This window comes from Podarcis melisellensis (assembly GCF_964234715.1).
Source record: "Podarcis melisellensis genome assembly, chromosome: 15".
Taxonomy (NCBI): Eukaryota; Metazoa; Chordata; class Lepidosauria; order Squamata; family Lacertidae; genus Podarcis; species Podarcis melisellensis.
In genome coordinates, this window is record NC_138532.1 from 816,477 (window position 1) to 835,158 (window position 18,682).

The 18,682-nt window shown below is 46.9% G+C and overlaps 1 long non-coding RNA gene across 1 annotated transcript in view; it reads right to left on the reverse strand.

Moving 5' to 3' along the window:
* Positions 1 to 573: 573 nt before the first annotated feature.
* The window catches only part of LOC309358284, a 439,047-nt gene continuing 420,938 nt past the window's right edge, over positions 574 to 18,682 (reverse strand). The window contains exon 3 of the long non-coding RNA XR_014163410.1: positions 574 to 713. This is a non-coding gene — a long non-coding RNA (uncharacterized lncRNA). The remainder of the gene's footprint in view (positions 714 to 18,682) is intronic.

Here is an 18,682-nt window from a genome sequence, read left to right on the forward strand (position 1 = left end):
CTGGGCTGTGTTTCCTCTGCTGAATCATTTGCTCAAATTCTTCAGGTCGGGCATTGTTTTCTTTATCAGAGATATTTAGCTTTTCTGACTTTGTGTCTACACGTGCTGGCTATTTGTTTGAATTCCTCTTTGGTGGTTTCCCCCCTTTTCCATTTTTTGTACACATCCTTTGTGATCTATGTAAACCCTAAACTAGATGCAAAAAAATCTTTAAGGATGAAAAATAACAAATGGTAAAGAACATTTAATTATAGTAGGAATTTATGCACCAAATGGTAACAAAACAGAATTTTCCAGAAAAGTAGAAGCTAATTTACTGGAATTTATAGAAGAGGAAATTATTTTGATGGGAGACCTAAATCATAGAATCATAGAGTTGGAAGAGACCACAAGGGCCATCGAGTCCAACCCCCTGCCAAGCAGGAAACACCATCAGAGCACTCCTGACATATGGTTGCCAAGCCTCTGCTTAAAGACCTCCAAAGAAGGAGACTCCACCACACTCCTTGGCAGCAAATTCCACTGTCTAACAGCTCTTACTGTCAGGAAGTTCTTCCTAATGTTTAGGTGGAATCTTCTTTCTTGTAGTTTGGATCCATTGCTCCGTGTTCGCTTCTCTGGAGCAGCAGAAAACAACCTTTCTCCCTCCTCTATGTGACATCCTTTTATATATTTGAACATGGCTATCATATCACCCCTTAACCTCCTCCAGGCTAAACATGCTCAGCTCCCTTAGCCGTTCCTCATAAGGCATCGTTTCCAGGCCTTTGACCATTTTGGTTGCCCTCCTCTGGACACATTCCAGTTTGTCAGTGTCCTTCTTGAACTGTGGTGCCCAGAACTGGACACAGTACTTCCTTGATCTAGATGCTAGCCACCCCTCCCAGTTTGGTGTCAACTGCAAATTTGATCAGGATGCCCTTGAGTCCATCATCCAAGTCATTGATAAAAATGTTGAATAAGACCGGGCCCAAGACAGAACCCTGTGGCACCCCACTAGTCACTCTTCTCCAGGATGAAGAGGAACCATTGATGAGCACCCTTTGGGTTCGGTCAGTCAGCCAGTTACAAATCCACTGAGTGGTAGCATAGTCAAGACCGCATTTTACCAGCTTCTTGACAAGAATATCATGGGGCACCTTGTCAAATGCCTTGCTGAAATCAAGGTAGGCTACATCCACTGCGTTCCCTTCATCTGCCAGGCTTGTAATTCTGTCAAAAAACGAGATCAGGTTAGTCTGACATGACTTATTTTTTATAAATCCATGCTGACTATTGGTGATCACAGCATTCCTTTCTAGGTGCTCACAGACTGTTTGCTTAATGATCTGCTTCAGAATCTTCCCTGGTATTGATGTCAGACTGACTGGGCGGTAATTATTTGGGTCCTCTCTTTTCCCCTTTTTGAAAAAGGGACAACATTTGCCCTCCTCCAGTCTGCCGGGACTTCATGCAGACTGGTGGGCGAAAATCCTGGCCGCTACTTTTGATGCCGTAAACAACAGTGGGAAGGTACCAAGAATATGGAAGGATGTGATTATTGTTCCAATTCATAAAAAAGGCTCGACAGATGATCCGGGAAATTACAGGAATATCAGTTTATTGTCATTAATTGGGAAAATATATGCACGGTTCTTGTTAACTAAGCTTACTAAGTGGGCCGAAGAGAACAACCTGATTGGGCCTGAACAGGCTGGTTTTAGACCGAATCAGTCAGCGGTTGATCATGTCTTAGTTTTATACCACCTTGCCCGGAAATATTTGTGTGGCCTTTATTGATTTAAAGGCCGCTTTTGACAGCATCTGCAGAGGATTACTTTGGGGGAAATTAGCCCTATGGGGAATAGACAAAAGACTTTTGTGGCTAATAACTAAATTGCATGACGGATCGGCCGCTAGGGTGAGAATCACTCCGGCCGGCGACCTCTCAAATTCAGTAACTATCAATAGAGGTGTTCGTCAAGGATGTATCCTTGCTCCGGCCCTTTTTAATCTATAAGTGATATGAGGGCGCCTCTGATAGATTCTCAAGAAACGATCCACGCCCCCTGCCTTGCCCAATACCGTTGCCCCCTTCTACTCTATGCAGACGACGCAGTGATCCTATCCTTCACAAGAGTTGGCCTTAGGAGGGCATTAAAAATTTTTTATGTTTACTGCAAATCAAATTTTCTTACATGGGAAACTTGTGTCCCTAGGACTATCTCCATCTGAACTATTAAAATTGGATTTAATTTCTGCCAAGAGAATTATAACTCACAAATTAGAGGAGATGCATTTACAATTTAATATTGCGACAGGTGGTGGCACCAGTTCGCCGATAAACCTTGACTTAACACCACCAACGAAACTTCCATCTTATTTAACTACTTTATCTGTGGGGACGCACAGGTATGCCTTTATAAAGGCTAGATTCAATGTTTTCCCATCAAACGTGTTAGGTAACAGACTCTCCAATGGACAGATCTCACTTCTCTGTGACTGTAAAAGTGGATCTATAGAATCGTTATATCATATAATCTTCTGTTGTCCATTACATTCGGCTTCATGGTCCAAGTTTCTGGCCCCATATTTATCGAGAATTGCTGACGGACCTCAGGAAGCCCAAATAATATACTTATTAAACGACGAAGATACAAGTAGATCCCTTGCAGTCGCTAGATACCTGATTAATGTTTTATTTCAAAAGAGGAGAAATGGATCACTGTATGATTCTGACAGCTTAGCTAAACTTAAGAACCATCAATAAGTGCCAGAACTAAGACGCATACCCCCCAAAATCTGATGGATTTGAACTGTGGTTTACATAGAGGGAGCTTATTGTGTATAGTGTTTACTTAACTGAAGTAAAATTGGTTTTATATGGGTGTTTTAACTTGGAACTGTTTAAATTGTATTGTTTATGGATAAATTTTTATGTATTGTTTTCGATATGGGCCAATGGCTGCAATAAATAAATCTATCTATCTATCCTCCCACAGCTAATCACCTGCCTCAACAGAAACCCTGCCCCCTCTGACCTTTGCACAGGGCGAGCAGCTAATCAGCCACAAAGAAACACACACACACGAGAAAAACCCTTTTTGCTCCTTCTTCAGCTGCTGCCCTGCAAGCACTCATCCATTTAATGTTCTCCATTTCATTGCTTAATAATGTTGAGAGATGTGCTTGCAATATTTTGATATAAAGTCACATCTTTTGGTGATTTTGCCAATAATTTCTCTTGTGCTATATCTTGTTGAATTTGGTTTACCTTGGATTTTCTCATTCTTTTTTGTATTATATTTTGCTGTATATAAAAACCTCTTATATAAGCCTTTCCAGTGTCCCGTATTATTCTTAGGTCCATGTCTTGTGCCATGTTTATTTTGAAAATTTCTTCCAATGATTTTTGGGATTTTTCTACGATTTTCTCATCATTTAACAGTCATTCATTCTCCAACTTTTATCTTTCTTTTGATTTTGTCTCATTTCCAGCATTATTGGATTATGGTCTGATAGTGATTTAGGTAATATCTTCTTTGTTTATTAGCGGAATGAGATTATTGGAAGAGCATATTGCATCTATTCGGCTTGCTGAGTTGTTTGCATCTGAATAAAATGTGTACTGTTTTTCCTTATTTACAAGAGTTGTTATTCGATATATTTTTTTAAGTCAATGAAGGAGGAGGCTTCTTGCGTTGTCAGTAAGATACTAACAGGAAAAGGTGCTCCATGCATGACTGCAATCCACAGCTGCAAAAATGCAAGGAAACTTTCATGGCTCATTCAGCCACCTTGCGTTTTTCAGACAGGAAGGAAAATAAGCACCTATGTGGAATATGGAGACCCCCGCACCCAGCAATGGGGGAATAAAACACTTGCTCTTCCTGGCAGGTTAGTATGCTCTAGAGCTGGATGGAGTCCACCTGGTGAAAAGTAAGGTGCAAGCTGGATTGCCACTCCAGAGTTGGATTGCTTATCTCTCGACCCTGGACTCTTGGGGCCACTGACGAGTGCAACTTTAAAAGTTTCAAGACGCCCCTGCACAGTACAGAAGTACCAAGAAAAGAATTCTGTAGTAGAAGCAAGTGCTTAGGTCTACAAAGGTGGGAGGGAGGAAGCACACAGCTCTGAGTTGTGAAGAATCAGGCATAACATTTGTCACGGCCACCCAGGTCTGGTCCCAGCTCACAAGAGACCTCACTCCGTTGCAGCTTATTTACAGGAAAAGTTTATTGAAGATTTCTGCTTCTCATACAGTTCAGCATTGTGGCCGTACGTCTGCCACGTTAGACCGCTGAAGTCCCCTCTGACTCCTCCCCTCTTCCGCACCAACTTAATAGCCTGGCTCTAGACCACCTCTTCCTCTCCTTTCTTTTCCGCAGGGTCTTCCTGCCCCCCTGGGTTCCCTCTCTCCGTGACTCGCCTGAGGCTGAATCCTCTGCCGCCTCTTCCCCCCTCTTTCTGGCTTTAGGGCCGGGCTCCTCCCCTGAGCTCTCTCCACTTCCGCGCGCCTCTACGTTTGAACTTGGCGCGCGTACGTTGCTGCTGACCTTTCTTTCGACCGCTACACCACCCCCTGCTCTGCTCTCCACCCTTTCCGGCTGAACACCCTGCTCCAACCCCCTCTCTCTGTTCTCTCCTAATCCTGCTCCCTCCGAGAGGCTGACGACTCCACCCCCTTTACTCCGTTCCGGCTGAGACGTCTCTTGCTTCCTCTGTCTTCCACTGGGCTCCTCTCCGCTTCTCCCTTCTCCTCCCCTTTGCTTGATTAAGGTAACCCCCTTTTGAGAATCCTCTGACTCGCTGCTCAGACTCGTGGATTCCCTCAGAATTCCGTCATCTTCTTCCTCATCCTTCTGCCCCTCCTCCCACTCGCTCTCCGTCTCCTCTGTCATCTCCTCCTCTCTCCCAGAAACCCTGACATCCATCCCCCCCTCGAAGCCCCCCCTTCCCCCCTCCCGCTCGCCGGGGACCGGTTGTGGAAACTGCGGCTCTTCGGGGGTAGGCTCAGGATACAGGTCGTCTACGTCAATGTTCTCTGCTGGCAGTTCTGTGTAAGTGTATTCGAAGTCGGGTTCTTCCCCCAAATGCTTCTCAGTCTCTGCTTCCATCGCTACTTCCTCCGGTGCTGCCCGCCAAGGACCTATCAGCCACCTCTTACGCCATTCCTCCTCTGGCTGCTCCTCCCACCAATAAGGGGTTTCCGTGTCCACCCCCGAGCACGATCCCCTGGGCGGGCTTGATTCTGGTGTTCTTTCCTCGGGGGAAGAGAAACCCCTGAACGTGCTATCTGACAATGTGGGTGTGAAAAGCCAGTCATCAAAGTACTCAGCTGGCATGGGTCTATGTGGGAAAAGTGCATGGAACTCTTCTTTCAAAAGGGGTTCGTCTAACTCGTAGCCTGGCACCCAACTATTAGCAGCGGCTGGTGTGCCCTCCCTGGCGAGAAAATATTCAACTCCCTCCTCCCCCCATCTCGAGTCCAGTATCTCTGTGACCTCGTTAAGAGGTTCTGGCCTTGGCGATTCCCCCCTCTCAGGCGCCCTCCTACGTGGCTCTGGGGGTGCTCCTGACTCTTGAAACCTGTGTGGGGTTTTGTAGGGAGTGAGCACCGACCTATGAAAGACCGGGTGCACCCTGGAACCTTCCGGAAGGGCTAGACGAAAAGCCACCGGATTGATCTTAGCCTCAACTTGATATGGCCCTAGCTGCCTGTGTCCTAACTTCTTCTTGGCCAATGACCTGGCCGGCATCGCGTGGGCTGCTAACCACACCCAGTCCCCAACCTGGATGTCCTCTCCCGCCCTCCTGTGCTTATCGGCCTGCACCTTATACGCCTGTTTTGCCAGCTCCAAATGTCTCCGCAGCTCCTCGTGCACCTCTTGCAACTCCGCTGCAAACTGGACGGCATCTTGAGGCCCCCCCCCTCCTGGTGCCGCAAATCTCGGGAAGGTTCTGGGATGACGGCCATTGTTCGCGAAGAAAGGCGTCACCCCGGTGGAAGCGTGTTTCGTGTTGTTGTAGGCGAATTCAGCCATCGGCAGATAGTCCACCCACGCCGCAGGTCGCTGGTTGGCGTAGCACCGCAGGTACTGCTGCATGATCGCGTTGACCCTCTCCGCTTGACCGTTGGTTTGTGGATGCCTCGCCGATGTCAGGTTGATTTTGACGTGCAAGATGCCCAGAAGCTTTCGCCAGAAAGTGGAAACAAACTGGCGCCCCCTGTCGGACAAGACGGACTGCGGAAGTCCATGCACTCTGAAGACGTGATCGATGAAGAGCTTTGCGGTCTGTTCTGCCGTCGCCACCTTGGCACAAGGGATGAAGTGCGCCATCTTGGTGAACAAGTCCACCACCACTAACACCGCCGTCTTACCTCTGGAGCTGGGCAGGTCTGTAACAAAGTCCAACGCTACCCTCTCCCATGGTTGCTGCGGTGTCTCCAGCGGTTCTAGCAATCCCGCCTGCTTCTGGTGCACTGGTTTGGACCTCTGGCAGATATCACACCTGGCGACGTAGTCCGCCACCTCTCCTCTCATCTGGGGCCACCAAAAGTCTCTAGCCACCAACTCCATCGTCTTTTCTTTGCCGAAATGGCCTGCACTAGGGGCGTCATGCAACTGTTGCAGAACCTTGGCTCGAAGATCGTCGGTGGGCACGTAAAGGGCACCCTTACGAGTCAAAAGTCCATCTTGTAATTGAAACTCATCGTTGTGTCGCGACCCTCCGCGTAGCTCCTCCATCTTAGACTGTGCAAACTGATCCCTTTGCAACGCGCGTCGCACCGCGTCCAGGTCGACTGCGATGGTAGCGCACGTCCACGCCTGCGGTGCGAAAATGTGCTTTGCTGCGATTGGAGCTGCTTCCTCCAAGTATTGCGGCTTTCGGGACAGCGCGTCTGCAATAACATTGGAGTCTCCTGGGATGTATTCTATTTTGAAGTCGAAGTCCGCAAAGAACTCCGCCCAGCGCATGTGTCGCTGGGTCTGCAACTTAGCCGTCCGCCAATACTCTAAGTTCTTGTGATCCGTGCGGACCTGCACCGTGTGCTTGGCTCCTATTAAGAAGTGTCGCCACGCTTTGAAAGCTGCATGAATGGCCAACAACTCCCTGTCCCATATGGTATAATTGCGCTCCGTCTTGCTGAGCTTCCGGGAGTAGAACGCACCCGGTCGCCAGTTGCCTTGTGAATCCTCTTGCAAAAGAACGGCCCCAACCGCTCTATCTGACGCATCGGTCTCTACCCGCATGGGTCTGCCGGGATTCACGTGGAGCAGCTGCTCTTCGGAGGCGAAAAGACCCTTAAGCGTCCGGAAGGACCGCTCCGCTTGTTCGGTCCAGACGAACTTCTTCTTCTTGGAACTGAGGGTGTCAGTGATCGCCGCCGTCGCGTTCGCAAAACCTTTAATAAACTTGCGGTAAAAATTGGCAAAGCCGATGAACCTCTGGACCTCTTTCCGATTTCGAGGGCTTTTCCAGTCCAACAGCGCTTGAACCTTAGCCCTGTCCATGGCCAGTCCCTCGTCGGACAACTTGTAGCCAAGGAAATCAACCTCTCTGACATCAAACTGGCACTTTTCCAACTTGGCGTACAGCCTGTGTTCCTTCAGCCTCTGCAGGACCTCCCTCACGTCCTTATCGTGATCCTCCGGCGATTCCGAGAAAATCAGGATATCGTCGAGAAAGCAGACACACTTTTTGTAGAGGAGACCTGCTAGCACGTGGTGCATAAATGCTTGAAAAACGTGGCTGCCATTTTGGAGGCCGAAAGGCATGACTCTGTATTCGTATGTGCCCAGAGGGGTGAACATGGCGGTCTTCCACTCATCTCCTTTCCGGATGCGGATGAGATTGTAAGCTCCACGTAGGTCCAGCTTGGTGAAAATCTTGCCCCTTCTGACGGTCGCTAAAAGGTCGTCAATCTTGGGCATGGGGAAAGCTTTGGGCTTAGTCAAGCTGTTGATGAACCTGTAATCCACTATAAGCCTTTTTTGGGGCGTGTCCTTCTTCTTCACAAAGAAAACAGGGCTGCCTCCCGCTGCTTTAGATTCCTGGATGAAACCGCGCTTGAGGTTATGGTCTATGAACTCCCGAAGCTCTTGCATTTCGTCCTCCGACATGGAGTACAGCTTGGCAGCAGGCAATTGCGCCCCTGGCACTAAATCAATCGCGCAGTCGTAAGGTCTATGAGGCGGCAACTTGTCAGCTTCCTTCTCACAGAAAACCTCCAAGAATTCCTGGTACTTGTGAGGCACTGTTTGCACCATACCCAGATGCAATGGCTGCTCAGCTTCTCCTCCCTGATCGGTCTGAAAGCAATGCTGAGCACAATACGATGAACAAAAGTTGATCTGCCTCTGGTACCACGCAACCGCGGGACTGTGCCTCTCCAGCCAACTCATGCCTAACACGATGGGTGTGTCCGATAAGTGGGTGACATTGAAACTAATAAGCTCTCGATGGTTGCCAATCTGCATCATCATGGGAGGGGTTTGCTGCACCACTTGCCCCCCCAGCAACTTCCTGCCGTCCACCGTGACCACGTTCAGAGGCGTCGTTGCAGGCAGGAGCGCCATGTTGTGCTGCTTAACGAACTGCAGTCCCATGAAGTCGGCGTTGCTTCCCGAATCGATCGTTATTGGAACCTCGAGGAGTCTCCCATCAGGCAACTGGAGCGTTGCTGTGAGCAGAACTGCCGGTTTGGGAGGCAAAGGGTCCACGCTCTGCAGTGATGCTGGGGGCTTGTCTACAGATCCGCCTGGCTGAGCCCCAGTAGCTCTGCTTCCAGCCAGGCACTGTCGTTTCCCTGAAGCTGCTCCCCTGGTTGCACCTCTGCTGTTACAGTTGCCAGCGCTGCAGTGTGCTTCTGGAGCCTCTGGGGGCACTCTTTCGCCATATGGTGCGCACTGTCACAGATGTAACACTTCCTGGTTCCTCTAGGAGGCTTCGCTTTGGCTGCACCAGGGACAGGGCTCTGGGATGGCTTCTGAGCCCTAGCACCACCAATCTCCATTGGCTCCTCTCTGTCCTTCCCCATTGGCGAGGGGTGCGCACGGCTGAAGTCCCTGTGCACAAAAGGGAGAGTCCTTGCTTGCGCACGCGCTTGGGGCCCGTCCTCCTCATGCCACGGACGCCCCTCATGTCGAATTCCAAGAGCTAAAGCCCGTTGCACCACGTCTTCTAGGGTCTGGGGTCTGTCCCCCCTAGCGATCTCATCCTTGATGGGGGGGCTCAATCCCTCCCAAAAAAGATCTCTGACCGGTTTACTGTCCTTTGGCCAATCTAAGGCGGTGAGCAATGCAAAAAATTTAGAGTGGTATTGGCGCACAGTCGCTTTCCCCTGCCTCAGCCCGTGCATTTGACGGCGCGCAATGTCCACATCCACAGAGGATTGAAAACAAGAATCCATCGCTTTGATGAACGCAGTTGAATCGCGACGGGCCGGTCCATCTTCGCGCCACAAATTGCGTAGCCAAGCCCTGGCCTCCCCATGCAGGTGCGAAACAATGAACCCCACTCTCTCCTCCTCATCTTTAAAATCGTGACGGAGTAAGTGCAGTGCATATACAACGTCCGCTCTGAAATTGGGATAGTCTTGCAAGTTGCCATTAAAATGCGGAACTAGGGCACCCCCCCTCCGTCCAAGCGCAATGCCCTCCGCTCTGGATCCTGGGGCCCCCGCCTTGTCCGCGCGCTCCCACCTTGCCTGCAAATCCTGGCACGTCTTCTCCAAGTCGTCATTCTTCTTCTGCGAAGCAATGACTGCCGATGTGAGAGCGGTAACCTGATTCCGCAATGCAACCAGCTGCTCCTCAGCGCTCATGGCTGCTCCCGTTCGTGAGCTTCGCAAAAAAAAATTTTTGCTTTGAGAGAGGGGACTTACTGTCACGGCCACCCAGGTCTGGTCCCAGCTCACAAGAGACCTCACTCCGTTGCAGCTTATTTACAGGAAAAGTTTATTGAAGATTTCTGCTTCTCATACAGTTCAGCATTGTGGCCGTACGTCTGCCACGTTAGACCGCTGAAGTCCCCTCTGACTCCTCCCCTCTTCCGCACCAACTTAATAGCCTGGCTCTAGACCACCTCTTCCTCTCCTTTCTTTTCCGCAGGGTCTTCCTGCCCCCCTGGGTTCCCTCTCTCCGTGACTCGCCTGAGGCTGAATCCTCTGCCGCCTCTTCCCCCCTCTTTCTGGCTTTAGGGCCGGGCTCCTCCCCTGAGCTCTCTCCACTTCCGCGCGCCTCTACGTTTGAACTTGGCGCGCGTACGTTGCTGCTGACCTTTCTTTCGACCGCTACACCACCCCCTGCTCTGCTCTCCACCCTTTCCGGCTGAACACCCTGCTCCAACCCCCTCTCTCTGTTCTCTCCTAATCCTGCTCCCTCCGAGAGGCTGACGACTCCACCCCCTTTACTCCGTTCCGGCTGAGACGTCTCTTGCTTCCTCTGTCTTCCACTGGGCTCCTCTCCGCTTCTCCCTTCTCCTCCCCTTTGCTTGATTAAGGTAACCCCCTTTTGAGAATCCTCTGACTCGCTGCTCAGACTCGTGGATTCCCTCAGAATTCCGTCATCTTCTTCCTCATCCTTCTGCCCCTCCTCCCACTCGCTCTCCGTCTCCTCTGTCATCTCCTCCTCTCTCCCAGAAACCCTGACAACATTGTTCTGTGATTCAAATGCTTCTAATGATGCAAAAAATGGCTAGAATATACATTTGGCTTATATCCTGCAGTTTAACACTGTCCACATGTGGGACAAATATTCCCAAATATGGCCTCAAGCATTCTACAAACTCCAAATATATCAATTCTTATTAATAACAATGATTATGATAATATTTGTTAGTTGCTTGCTGCACATAAACAACTTGCAACATATTTAAAAACGTAAGCATAAGTAAAAATACGCTATGGAAAAAACAGTCACAAAAAGCGCATGCGATTTATACAAATACTCAAGCCACCCTCCAGAACAGCAGCAGAAAGCTTTTAATTGTCTTTTATTTTAAAATAAATATATGCACATGATAATATTCACTCTAGAGTTTGATCTTATGCATTGTTGGGAATGATTATGCCCATTTATTTAAACTGATTTAGGATGCCTAATTCTGCATAAGATCAGACTGTAAAAGAATTACTGTAGGTGCTGTCAGTGCTCAAATTATTATTTCCTGCAACAGAGAGATATGGGAGTTAGGTCCATACTTGTGACACCACCAGAGAAGGGCCTCTCCCTGTAGCCACCCTTCTTGACATAGGGTAGGCATGCCAGCAGAGTATCCAAAGCAGATCCTAAAGTATAGAGTAGTACAGGTGCAGGTGTTCTTTTTTTAGTACTCTATGCACTTTTTTGTACCCAGATCTGCCAACTGTTGGCAGGCATGATACCGAGCTGCTTGGTGTGCTGATTTACCTGAAAATACGGGGCGCCACGGGCCTGGCCCAGCAGCTGCGGAAGGCCGTGGCCCCCCATCATGCCCAGGGCATGGGAGACACTTCTCCCCAGCTTGCAGGGCCTCTGATAGAGGAGCCCGTACGAGGAGGCCCGTCTCTCCTTTTTCAGCTTCCCTGGCTGCCCGCCACGTCTCAGCCAGGCTGGGCGGAGGCAGAGCCTGCCCGGCACCATGTGGGCACTGGGTGCTGTCCAAGCCCCGCCGTGTCTTCCTCGCCCCCTTCCTCCTCCTGCTGCGCTTGTGAGGGACCCAGCTTGGCCCCATGGCCACCAAGGCGGAGCACCCTCCCCCGCCTTCATTGCCTGCATTTGACTGGTTCCGCTCGCTCGTCGCAGGAGCTCAACAAAGAACAACCATCAATTTGGCAGGCAGGGACAGCGGTGGTAAGCCAATTTTGCACCCCCCTCTCGCCTGCGCCCCTGGCGGGGACCCACCTCACCGCTCCCTAGCTACAGCTCTGACCATGGGCTACACACAGTCACATGCCCCCTCTGTCCTCCACCCAGGGAAACCAGAGGCATTGTCATGCAGTTAGGTTGTTTGTTGCCTTTTCACAGTTTAAAGTCCAGGGGTCAGCAAACTTTTTCAGCAGGGGGCCGGTCCACTGTCCCTCAGACCTTGTGGGGGTAGGCAAACTAAGGCCCAGGGGCCGGATCCAGCCCAATCGCCTTCTAAATTCAGCCCACTGACACTCTGGGAATCAGCGTGTTTTTACATGAGTAGAATGTGTCCTTTTATTTAAAATGCATCTCTGGGTTATTTGTGGGGCATAGGAATTCAGTCACCCCCCCCCAAAAAAATAGTCCGGCCCCCCACAAGGTCTGAAGGACAGTGGACCGGCCCCCTGCTGAAAAAGTTTGCTGACCCCTGGTTTAAACCATGTGCAAGGCAGCTAACAACATGGAAAAGAAGGCACAACTGCAACAGAGCAAATTGTCCAAGTTCAAAGGCACATTTCAACCAGGCAAATATATGCAAGGAAGGTGCAAAGTCTTCGGGTAAATATAAATTACCGTCCAGTCACTCTTCCCTGCGCAAACTTTTGCTGGGAAAGCTGACCTGGCAGGAGAGCAGAGTAGCAGCAGCGGTCCTGCGTCCATGTGAGAAAAGGGATAAATCACGTCCAGAGACAGTTCATTCTTATCTCTAGTAGCTTTATTTACAAAGCAGTAAAACCATCAGAAACCATCGGAAACTTCAGCCATTTCTCTCTGTGCTTCCCAAAAGCACTGTCGCAGCTTCTGCTGCTGGTGCTGTGTGTGTCAGCCAGAAGCAAAAGCAGATCTGAACGCAGACACACACTGTGACACATTTCCCTGCGTCAAGCTCCTCCCAGATACAGGACACCACGGAGTTTTAACCCTGTTAGTCCCAAACTCCACACCCCCTCTTGTCCTGCATCTGGGGACAACAGCCAACATTGCTTTCCCCATACACAGACCCTCACAGAACTCCTCGTGCTTCTGGAAGGTCAATGGTTTTGTGAAACCATCAGCGAGGTTCTTTGTTGAGGGACAGTATTTCAGAGCAACTAGCCCCTCATGAATGCTCTGACATACATTCCAGAAACGTATGTCCAAATGTTTGGTCCTCGCCTTGAATTGCCCCGTCTCAGCTAATTTAAGGCACGGTTGATTGTCTTCATGCACCACAACGGGCAGACAATTCTCTCCACAGATTTTGGACTTCCGGAGGTGGCGTGAAACGGCAATGGCGGTCCTCCTCTTGTGCTGAGGGGGAAGCTCTGCGGAATCGGGTCGTCCGCTATGGCAAAGCGGAGACCTGCACCGAAAAACCACAGGCAGCAAGAGCCTGTGGACGTGGGACTCGGCGGGCGCCGAAAGCGACCTCCGAAACGTTGAAGAGACCCCGTAAGGCGCCTCGGATCCCGGAGGGGGTTGCGGCGCTGAGAGTCGATCGCTACTCTGCAGAGTGAAGCCGCGCAGCTGCTGTCGGTGAGCGCTGACCTTTTTTCCTCAAAAATTCAGAACCAGAAGCTACAACCCGTGAGTAAAGAGGGACTTTTACAATTGGACTCTAAATATAAAGAAACTTGGCTGAAAGCGGAGAGACGTTAAAAGGAAGTCCATCTTCCGCTGCTATTTAAATTACAAAGCAAAGAGCTGGAGGAGTGGAGCTTTTGTAGAGGCTTTTTAAACCATCTGATCTGAGCATCCACTGGAACTACCTTTAGACGAAGAAAAGATACATTTATTGGACTTACTTTCTATTTGAACTGTGTTAATTTTCTCCTGTGGGAACTACAAATTTGGACGAAGAAACCCAGGTATTTGGGCTGCCTTAAGAACAGAAGAGCTGTCAGTTTCCAAACTTGGCTATTGTGTATCTGGACCTGTAACATTCTGAGCTTTTACAGACTTGTTACTTTGAAATACCAGCTAGCACTTGTCAGAAACAATGTTATGTTACTAATACCAACTCTGCTAAACACTAGCTTGAAGGTCCTGGGACCTTAAAATCAACTTTATTGATCTTATTTGATCTGACTTCTTCCCTCAAGACATTTCAAGCCCCCTCTAGACGATTTGGGACTAATAGCAGTGACATTATTCTACTTTCTCTTTCCTTTCCTCCTGTTTGACTGTTTTTCTCTGGGCTGCTACTTTCTCATGGGAACAACTCAGACCGACCTTGACTTTTAGATAACTCTGGAATGAGTGGCACAAGAAAAAGAGGAGCAAGAACTAGACAAAAAACTTTAACCTCGGCCTTACAGACACGTAGATCATCTGTACCTATCTTACCGTCGGCAGCGGAAGAAGAAACTGAGCAGCTGCAACTGGAAGATATGGCCTCAGGAACAACTGCTTCAATTCTAGAGAAAATTTATGAAAAGTTGGAATCTTTGGACAAAAGAGTAGAATCTTTGGACAAGAAAGCAGATGAACAAACAGCCAAGATTGATCAAAATACAGCCTGCCTAAATCAAATAACTGGACAGGTGGCACAGAACGTACAAGCAATTGGGCAGTTGACTGAGGACACTGTAGAAAATCGAAAATTGGCTGAGGCTACTAGTCAAAAAGTTGAAAAATTAGAACAAGAGGTAAAGCCACTCTGCAAACAGGTTGGAGAGCAACAGACGTATTTATCTATGATAGAACTTCGGAATCGGGAAAATAACTTAAGGATAAGGTCAATACCAGAAGCTGAAGAAGGGAATCTAACTGAGTTCCTGACCAAAGAGTTTTCCAAGTTTTGGCTTATAGAAGAGAAGGACTTTAAAATTGTGTCAGCCTTTAGACTTGGGAAATTTGCAAGGAAAGACAAGCCCAGAGACTGTTTGATAACCTTGAGATCGAAGGAGGAAAGGGACAAGATTTTGGGCCTGCACTATGGAAAGTCACTGGACATTTTGGGCAGAAGAATTGAAATTTACAAAGATATTCCGAAACAACTGCTGGACCTTAGATCTGAATACTTTGAACTGGCCAGATTGTTGAGGAGCAACTCAATCATCTTTAGGTGGGAATTTCCTCAGGGATTATCCTTCACCTTTAGAGGGAAGAAGGTTAAAATCAAAACATTGGAAGATAGAGACAAATTTTTGACTGCTTACGGAGAGGACCTACAGAAAGGAATTGAAACACCTTTTGGGCCTGGAGCATCTGCTGTACCCACACCCTTGGACATTGAAGATTCAGAGAAAAAGGAACCACCCCTTGAAAAATAGCAGATTCATTCAGGATGTCTCTGCAACTTCTGAGTTGGAACATAAATGGCGCCAACATTCCGGAGAAAAGGAAAAAAATATTTCATATTTTGAAAAAAGAACAATTGGACATTATCTGTTTGCAAGAAACACATGTGACTAGGCTACACAGAAAAGTGCTAATAAATAAAAGATTAGGCCAAGAATTTATATCCTCGGACCGAGTGAAGAAGAGAGGAGTGGTGATCTATGCAAAAGAGAGCCTGTCACCTAAATTCCTTTTTAAAGACGAACATGGAAGAATTTTGGCAATTGAGATACAACACCAAGGAGAGAAGTTTTTGATATTAGAAATTTATGCACCAAATGAGGGGAAATCAGAATTTTACAAGAAGTTGCATGAGAGTGTCCTGGACTATCTGGACAATGACAACATCATTATGATGGGAGACATGAATGGCGTGGTCTCAACCAATATGGATAAGTCTCAAAACCAAAATGTGACAAAAGATGGCAGACTACCTAAGACTTTTTTTGAACTGACTGACAATATGGACTTGATTGACATTTGGAGGACAAAGAACCCCTTGGGAAGAGAAGGAACATTCTTTTCTGAAGCCCAACTGACATGGACAAGAATCGACCAAATATGGATATCTAGAGGTCTGGCACCTAAGACCAGAAAGGTGGAAATCTGCCCAAAGACCTGCTCCGACCATAATGCGGTAAAGATGGATATGACATTATTACCAACCGGCTCCTTTAGATGGAAAATGAATGACAACTTGTTTAGAGATCAGGAAATCATTAAGAAGGCCCAAAAAGCTTTGAAGGATTATTTTGAGATAAATTTGAACACTTCGGTGGAAAAAAGAACTATCTGGGACGCAAGCAAGGCCGTGATGAGGGGGTTCTTGATACAATAGAATGCTGTAAAGAAAAGGACACAAAATGAGAAAAAAGACAAGATCTTGGAGAAAATTAAAGAACTAGAGAAGAAGTTAAGATCTAATCCGAAGTCACAGCCGATTCTGAGAGAAATTAAACTCTATCAAGCACAATATTCTAAACTGATAAACCAGGAAATAGAGTGGAAAGTTAAACTAATGAAACAAAAAACATTTGAATCTGTGAATAAATGTGGGAAACTGCTAGCTTGGCAGTTGAAGAAAAGACAAAAACTAAATACAGTTACTAATTTAGAGATTGAAGGAAGAAACATTCAGAACCCCGTGGATATTAGAAAATGTTTCCAGAGATACTTTAAAAAATTATATACACAAGGGCCGCAAGATGAGGCTGAGATTAAACAATTTTTGGAAAAGAATGGATTACCAAAATTGTCACAAGAAAATAGATCAATCCTGAATTGTAAAATAACACCACAAGAGATTGAACTTGCCATTCAGAACATGAAATTGGGCAAATCTCCAGGGCCAGATGGGCTGACCTCCAAGTACTACAAGATATTGAAGGACTATTTGATACAACCACTGATGGAGGTCAGCAATGAAATTATGGAGGGGAAGAAGGCGCTGGAATCGTGGAAAGAAGCCTTTATCACATTGATACCAAAATCGGAAGCTGAAAAGACACAACTTAAGAACTACCGTCCCATCTCCCTCTTAAACGTGGATTACAAAATATTTGCAGACATTTTAGCAAGTAGATTTTAAAAAGTTCTAAATGAAGTAATCCATAAGGACCAGGCAGGCTTTCTCCCAGGTAGACATTTGTTTGCTAATACAAGGAACATTATTGATATTCTGGAACTCTTGCAAACAGATGTCAACATAAAAGCAGTGCTAATTTTTATAGATGCGGAGAAGGCCTTCGACAACATCTCTTGGAAATTTATGAAAGGGAACTTAGAAGGGATGGGAGTGGGACGGGGTTTTGAAAATGGGATTGACGCAATTTATTCAGAACAAAAGGCCAAACTGATAGTTAACAATGTGGTCACAGAAGAGTTTAAAATTGAAAAAGGAACACGACAAGGTTGCCCTATCTCCCCACTGTTATTTATCTCAGTTCTGGAGGTGCTCTTGAATATGATTAGAGGAGACCGGTTGGTGGAAGGAATACAGGTCGGAGTGAAACAATATAAACTCAAAGCTTTTGCAGATGACCTAGTTTTGACCCTGCAGGAGCCAGAATCTAGTACGAAAAGAGTATTACAAATAATTCAAGACTTTGGTCGGGTGGCGGGATTTAAATTAAACAAGCAGAAAACTAAGGTATTGGGGAAAAACCTGACAGATGAAGAGTCAGAACGGTTTCAGAGAGAGACAGAGTTAAATGTGGTTAAAAAAATTAAATACCTAGGGGTAAACATAACAGCAAAAAATCTGAGTTTATTTAAGGACAACTATGAGAAATGTTGGTCAGAAATTAAGAGAGATTTAGATAGTTGGACAAGACTGAAACTTTCCTTGTTAGGCCGAATTGCTGCTATCAAGATGAATGTATTGCCAAAGATGTTGTTTCTGTTCCAAACATTACAGATTGTGGATAAGACAGAGTGCTTTCGGAAGTGGCAGAGAGATATTTCTAAATTTGTCTGGCAGGGCAAAAAGCCCAGAATTAAGTTTAAGATACTAACAGATGCGAAAGAAAGAGGGGGCTTTGCCCTGCCAGACTTAAGGCTCTACTATGAATCAGCAGCTTTCTGCTGGTTAAAAGACTGGCTACTTCTTGAAGACACTGATGTGCTGGATTTGGAAGGTTTTAACAATGCTTTTGGTTGGCATGCATATCTATGGTATGACAAGGTTAAGATTAACAAGGTTTTCAAGAATCATATTGTCAGAAAAGCAGTGTTTAATGTCTGGACAAAATATAAAGACTTACTGGAAAATAAAACTCCAAGGTGGCTCTCACCATTGGAAGCTAAGGCCCGAAAAAGACTCAATATGGAGGCCAACTGGCCAAAGTATTGGGAAATATTAGAAAAAGATGGAGATAATTGGAAATTGCAGAGTATGGAGAAAATGAGAGATAAAGTGCGAGATTGGCTACACTATGCTCAGATTAAGGAAGTCTTTAAACTTGACAAAAAGTTAGGGTTCCAGGTGGAGAAATCGAAGTTGGAAACAGAATTGTTAGAGCCTAAGACTAAGGTACTTTCAAGAATGTACAACTTGCTGTTAAAATGGAACACACAAGATGAAACGGTAAAATCGGCCATGATAAAGTGGGCACAGGACATTGGGTACAATATCATGTTTGAGGACTGGGAAAGGTTGTGGACTACTGGGTTGAATTTTACTGCATGCAATGCTTTGAAAGAAAATGTAATGAAAATGATATACAGATGGTACATGACCCCAGTCAAACTTGCAAAAATATACCACTTGTCTGATAATAAGTGTTGGAAATGTAAAGAAAATGAAGGAACATTCTTTCACCTCTGGTGGACCTGCCCTAAAGTGAAGGCTTTCTGGGAAAAGATATATAATGAACTGAAAAAGGTATTTAAGTATACCTTCTCTAAGAAACCAGAGGCCTTCCTTTTGGGTATTGTAGGCCAAGGGGTGGTAAAGAAGGACCGAACATTCTTTATGTACGCAACAACAG